We start from the raw sequence: 7,668 nt of genomic DNA, 5'->3' as shown, positions 1-7,668 counted from the left end.
TAATTGATAGGTAAAGGAGCGTTATCTAGAGTAAAAAAATCTTAAATAGCTTTAAAGATAAGGAAAATAATTGGTTCTAAAGCTTGCACACAGTATAAAACCTATGATAAATTATTTTTTAAACTATCAAATAAAATTAAGTACACATATAAGGCGTTTAATCTCAGCTTTTTGGATAACCGCTCTTACTTATTCAGCATATGTTTAGTTTTTTATGTTTGCTTGTTAACCTACTTAGGTTCAAATAACACTTTGGCTTTTCTCTTACGATAATATACAAAAAAAATACACTTAAAGTTAATTTATTTTTTTCATTTTAGTAAGGTTTTCCTCAGTTCAGAGAAGTCTTATTTGCATAGCTCTGGCCTTACCATTACTTGTTTTGGAAACATCTCTATTAAGGTTTTCTTGAAAACTTTTGACATATATTTTATGTATAATTTATGGATTTTTTAGTAGAGAGGTCTACTTTACAGAAACCATGTAAACATTTAAAGTATCATTTGTTTGGTTAATAGGGTTTTCAGTCTCCATTTAGGTGTTATTAAATATTTGTTTAATTGAGTCATAAATGACTTGTAACAAGGATTTTAGGACTTATGTATTCTATTTTACTTTTTTCCTATTTAAAAACTTTTTCATGTTATTGTGTATTTTTTGGAGAGCCTGTTAATTAAAAAAAATCTCAGTTATAATAAGGATGTTTTTTCTTGAGATTTTTCATATAAAGGTCAATTATTTATAAAAACTTAAATATGTAAAATTAAAGCAGGTGCCTGCATACTTTTAGCTCTATACTTTTATGTTAATATTTTTTTTAATATAGTTAATTGATATATTTTATTTATGACATATGTGTTATAAATTTAAGGATTTAATTTTTTTTCAAAACAATGTTCTAAAAAATAAAAATGTAAGTAATAAAATCTTAATTAAACTTTAATATATTTTTATTTGATGTTCTATTTTTTGGAGTTAAAGATTGTTATGAAAACAAAATTTTAAAATAATTGAAGTTATATCATTCCTTTAGCAATAAGTGGAGACCTTTAGTTCTTATTTATCTTTAAATCATATACTTCTTTAACCACGCATTGGTTGAATGAAAATTTTTAGTGCAAACATCGTGTTTGGCATTGCCGGGAAATGGAGGGTGAGCACACTTACCAAAACATTTGTAATTACATTCAGGATATGCTTAGTAAATGGAATATTACCTTGGATCGTCTTCACGTTTTTTGCGAGACAATGCAAGAAACATTAAAAAGAACAAACAAAACAAAAAGCTTTACTTCTTGTCCAAGATGTTGATACAAGGTGGAACTAAACATATCTTTTGCTAGAGAGACTGAAAAAGCTAAAAACAGGTGTCCGGTACTATGTGGCTAACCACAAAAATGATCAAGATTTGATTATTACAACTAAAAAATGGCAACTGGTTAATCACATTATTCTACTGCTCGAACCTTTTTTTTTGTAACAAAGGAGTGAAGTACAAATAATGCATTGCTCTCAAGCGTGATCCTGCATGCAAGATCACTGACGAACTTTGTTAACACTAATGAAAATTTTGAAGAACTATCAAATGTTTGTAAAACTTTAGCCAAAAATATAGGAGAGGCTTGCAAAAGAAGGTTCTATACTAGGGGTGGGCAACGTTTTTAATCGGGCCAGATCCGGAAACTTTTTTTCTTTTGCAGGCTGGAGCATTTCGAATTAGTAATTAACCAGATCCAGTACCCGGATAACGCCTTTTTAAATCTGGAACCGGCCAGATTTAAAAACATAATCCGGGTACTGGTTGGATACTAATTTAAAATCGAGATCCGGATCCGGTCGGATTCTAACTTAATTAATAAATAAGTTTCGCATTTGGCCAGTATCTATTTTTATAGACACGTTTTATCACTTTTTTGAATCATTCTAATACACAAAAAATTATCAGACGTGACAACTTAAGATGTAGATTGAGACATTTCAGATGTTAATGTAATATCTACAAATAGAATTGACATGGTAATTGACAAAGGTTTATATGTAAATATCAGATTTAAACAAACAATTTTCTATGGGTAATGTGGCAAGAATATATTCCAGTTAAGTTAGAACAACACAAAATATTAGGACAAAATGGTTTTTTATCAGTAGACATTAATTTTAAAAGCCATTTTTTTATAACAAAATCTTAAAGTTTTGTTTTGAAAATTATATGCAATATTGAACTTTGCGGGCCGGATATTTCTATCGCGGGCCGATCATATTCATCTGCGTTTATCATATTTCACTTTAATTCAAAAAAACGGTCGGGGCTGGTCATTTGACGTTTCATAAACATGAATGACAACAAATTACTATTATTTACAACAGCTGTAGATCAACGATATCGACTTTTGCTTTCTCTTCTTACCTCAAAAATAATGTTAAAGAGCAGCTAAAATTTAATGTTTAAAAGCGTACTTCTTTCGAGGCTGATAAAAAAAGGTGATTCTCTAATACTGCCACCAGAGAAACCGAAACCACAACCCTCAGTAAATGTTGATCTGAAAAAATTTTCAACTTTCTATAAGATAGAATCAAACACAGCTACACAAGGAGGACGAGCAACAGGATTTATTGATGAAGAAATTGAAGCAGAAATAAAGCGCTTTTTTGCTACAGAAAAATTGAATGCAGAAACTGAAGAGGATTAAGTTTTTAACTAGTGGAACTTCAATAAGACAAAATACCCACATCTTGCCAGTTTTACAAAGAAGTATATTTCTTCTGTGTACTCTGAAAGATTACTTTTGAAGATGGTAATTCATAGGAGGAAAAGCGTAATTGATTACTTCCAAAGACCGGCGAAAAACTTTATTTCTCCACCACAACTTGAAAAAACAAGTTTGTATAGTTTATTGAACAAAAACAAAAAAAAAATTGGTCAAAAAATAAGTTGCATACCCAAACTTAATCAAAATTATAATGAGCTAAAAATGAAAAAGAAGAAAAATTAAACTCTAATTCGAAAAAACCTATAGACTACTAAACTTTACAGCTTTAAATATTTTTCTTAAAAAAGAAAACAAATAAAATAAATATCCAAAAAAATTAAAGAATTTTTATACACACATTTATCTAACATTTTGTATTAATAAAATATATATTAAACTCTACTATAAATGTAAAGTTTTTATCTGAAATTTTTAATTTTAAAATTCATCAATAATTTTAGCAAATAAATTAACCTTCTGTATGATTTAAAAAAGAGAAAAAAATTAATAAAAATATTTAAATTTTTTTTTTCAAAGTATGTTAAAGAATTTCGACTCTACTACCAACTTATTTTAACTTATTAAAAAATAAGTAACAGTAAATTAAAGCTATAACATTGAAAAAATAAAATAAAGCTGCAATATTCAAAAGTAAAGTAAAGCTGGATCCAAAAAAAATTGCTTAAACTAAATAGATATATCCTTTTAATTAAAACTATCATTTTTTACAAACTTGAATAAATGTCTAAATATAGTAGTTTAATTATACAAAATAATTATGTAAACAACAACAGAAAACACTGAAAATAGTAAATAAGTTTTTTTCTTTTTGAAAATAAGATAAAAACCACTAATAATCATATAATAAGTCAACCTATTACTAGTTATAAATTTTATCAGTGATTTCAGCTCATGATTTAAACTTTTAACTTTCTTTGTTTTCTAGCAAAAATATATTTAGAGACTAATAATTTTATTTACACTTATAATATGTAGACTATGAAATGTAATGTTTACTAATACACTAACAAACTACAATCAGAAAAAAAGTATACATATATATTACAACTTTCTAAAAACTAGACGGAAAAAAAAAGAATAAAAAAAACAAGAGTAGTCTTTTGTAGTATAAAAAAGACATATTTTGCAATTCTAGTTCGTTTTATATTTTTAAACAGTTACTAAATTTAATTTATAGTTCTTTTTTGTGGTGGTAAAAGTATAATCCTATGTGAGTTTAAAAACTTTTTATTACAATTGTAATTCCTATTCTTTTTAGGCCTTTACTATAGTTGGTATTGTATTTCAATTTATAAAGGCTTCATGTTATTTTCAATTGCACTTTGTTTTATAAATATGAACACTCGCAAAAGTTTATGTTCTAATTCGTTAATGTTTCCAACAAAAACTAACTCTTAAGTTAAACGTAAATTATTTTAATTTTGTTTGTGATTTGTTTTCTGCTTTAAGCATTTATTAAAGTCGATGATTTGTTTATTTTGCATAACAAAAATACAAGTTAATTGCTAATGTTGTTTGCATGGATATGAAAATATTGACACTAATTTCTTGTGTGTGTAGTTTTTTTTTATTAGCAAGACATTCGTTTTTTGTTCGTTTTTGAAACAAATTATTCTTAAATAAAAATGTATTTATCTATTAACACGTGAAAAATATTTTTCAAACTTAATTTACTAAATAAATACTAGTGTAATAAGTATTTATATAATTTTATTGTATTTACATTACACACAGCTTAAATCTTTAGGATACCAATTCTTAAAATATTCGGACTCGGATCCGGATTCGGCCGAATCTAAATTTCAAGATATAGATTCGGATTCGGTCGAATCCTAATTTAAAAACAAGATTCGGATTCAGCCGAATCTTAATTTGAAAATAAGACTCAGATTCAAATAATTCGGTAGATCACTACCTTTTTTTATGATTACGTACTTAATGTAGAATAAAACTACATAATTGAAAACTATACTTATTTCAATTGAACAAAACATTAAAAAAAAGGTTAAAAATAAAGTAACAAACAATAGAAATTTTTTTCATATTCATTTAGAATTTAGATGTTTCTTTTATTACTAAGTTTTTATACACTTAACGTAGAATAAAACATTATGATCTAAAATTAAGCTTCAATAGTAAAAGTAAAAGTTTTGAAAAAATCACTTTGTAAATAAAATAACGATAATAATATTAGTTAATAATTTAATTTTTTTTTTCTTTAGTTGCTTCTTTTTATCAAATAAACATTTTAAAGATGAAAATTACCGTAACTTACTTTTTTTAAAATTTAAAAATACAAAATTAAATTAAAAAACTAATAAGAATAAACTTTTTAGTAATACAGAGATAAAATTATAAATATGTTAAAAAATTTTCTATAGGTTAAAAGTATATATTTTATAATTTTAAATATTACATATAGTTGGTTTTAAAAAAATAAAATTTATCATAAAATTTAACATAAAAACATCATTAAAGAATTTAAATAGAACCCTTTTTGTTAACTAATTCAAAAATTCAATAAAATTATGGCTTTTTGATCACTTTTGAGAAATCAAATTATATTTTTATTAAACTAAATATTAAAATCGGGTTTAAATTGTCCTGGGTATGACGTTAAACTGTTCTGGTGTATGACTCGATAACCGAAAGGTTTTTTCGTGCACCAGGTCCTTTGACCAAACCTTTTGAGCGTATTTTTTGTCGTTCAATAAACAATAATAAACTACCTATAGATTTTTTGAATATATGAATGACAAAAAACTGTTATATAAGCAGTTTTAACGGAACTATCGACTGTAAAAAGACTTTTTATTTAAAATAGACACGAAAAAATTGTGAAATTATTTTAGTAAAGTTTATTAACAAACAAACCTATAGTATTTACTAAGTAAAGTTTATTACTTCAATGTCTTAATTGATTAAAATACGGTAAATTTAGCAGTTTTTCCATAAAGTAGTCATTGTTAACCGTTATTAAATTATATTAAAAAGATCAGCATGTAAAATCAAATGGAACCCCATATACATTTCTTAAACATTATTTACATAATAAATTTTAAAATTGCGTTCTATAATTTGTACACTGACTTTTCATTCTACTGTAAGTACAGTGTCCTCCACCTGTCCTATTGAAAAGTATATATTCTTTCGAGTATGTCATACTTACCGTATTTGTAAAAAATGACATTCTCCAGCCTTGAAAAGTGTTTTATACAAGTACTTAATTAAAGTATAGGAAGTTTCTGCGCAAATGGAAATTTTCTCCGAGAGAAAAGCCAATTCTTCCAAATCAATTCTGCATACAAGCACGAGTTTTGCTGAATGAGGGTTTTTTTCGTATTTTTCAAGTATTTAGGCGGCTTTTCGATATACAAGTCACAGTTGCCGGGATTTTGATATGCGTTAAAAGTCAAAATTACAAACTACTACCAAACAGAGTTTTTGGTTGCGTCTTTATAAAGTTACGAAGTTTTCCTTATAAATTCATCTGCTTCATCATTTCTGTTAGAAGTTTGTTATTTTTTTAATCGTTACGTCGCCTTTTTCATCGTTTCAGCCGAAGTACAATTTTTCGCCCGATTTAGCAGCAACCATTCTATATTCGGTCAGTGTTACTTCATTTTATTGTCCAGATATTATATCTGAGTGTTTTTTCATCTCAGAGTCTTACCCCGAAACTTCCGATCGTTGTGTAAAGAGTGAGTAAAGTTTTTTGTAGTTTCTTTAGTTGTAAAAAAGTAGTAATAAACTTTTGTGTGTGTTTAATCGTTTTAAATTTAATTGTAACATAAGCACTTTATTCAAGTTGAAGTTAGTAATTAAAAAAGGTAATAAATTTTTGTGCGTGTTTAATCGTTTTGAACTTAATTGTAACATAAATACTTCGTTTAAGTTAAAATATGTATACTAACAAGATCAAAAACTATTTTGTTAGTTTTCGGGTTTTCTAATACTATTTAAGTTATTGGTTTACTTACTTTTAGAGGATTTTAGTTTTATATAGATTTTGCCATGAAGGCCTTATAACATTTGATTATAAGCTGATTCACTTAGTTTAGAATTAAATAGTATTTTAAAAATTACCTATTTATTAGTAGTTCATTAACAGTATTATAACATTTAACTTCCCATAATTGTCCATTTTATATATCCGTTAACCAACGTGAGCATTTTACCTCCGCTAGTCGTTTCTCTGTTACGCTAGTAAACTTGACCAAATTCGAAAACCTATCTTAATAATTTAATTTTCTTATAACTGATTAGGAGTTTACTGAGTACCTTAGATTGTCTAGGAAGGTTAACTTCCCTCGCGGTAGAGTGTTCAAGAAGCATAGGGTTAAAAATTACGAGAAGACAATTTCTCAATCTTCCATTTCGGTTTACTTTGCATAACTAATTCTTTACATAAAAGAAAGTAAATTAAATTCGATGTAATTGATTAAAATATAGTCGACGTGTGTTTTAAGTTGACTAGGTTGTACGTGAGCTCTTACTATATTGCCCGTTTAATTTATTCGTCAAATTCTAAGGTTATTCCTAATTCGTTCACCCACTTTATGAACGTTTGGCCAGTAAGTCTGCCGCTGAGAACAGTACTAAACCTTCATCCCTCGCCCCTGTACTAGAAAGTAACCTGGTGCCCCCTGCCGGTTATACTATCTCTAACTAAAGTTAATTCTTTTTAATCAAAATTTAAAACTACTTTTTACATTTAGGATTAACTTTAAATACAAAAAGACTATTTTCTAGAACTTCTTTCAAAAAGATTATTAACCTTTTAAATTCTAAACTAGCTTGTTGTATGATTTTTGAAAATCTTCGATCAAAACTTTTTATCAAAACAATTAAACTTTTCTACAAGTGTTTTAAATCTTTAGTCCTTAACAAAATTTAA

Source organism: Thalia democratica, chromosome 4 (genome assembly GCF_965202585.1).
Source record: "Thalia democratica chromosome 4, ktThaDemo2.hap1.1, whole genome shotgun sequence".
Classification (NCBI taxonomy): Eukaryota; Metazoa; Chordata; class Thaliacea; order Salpida; family Salpidae; genus Thalia; species Thalia democratica.
Note: the sequence above shows the minus strand (reverse complement) of the source record.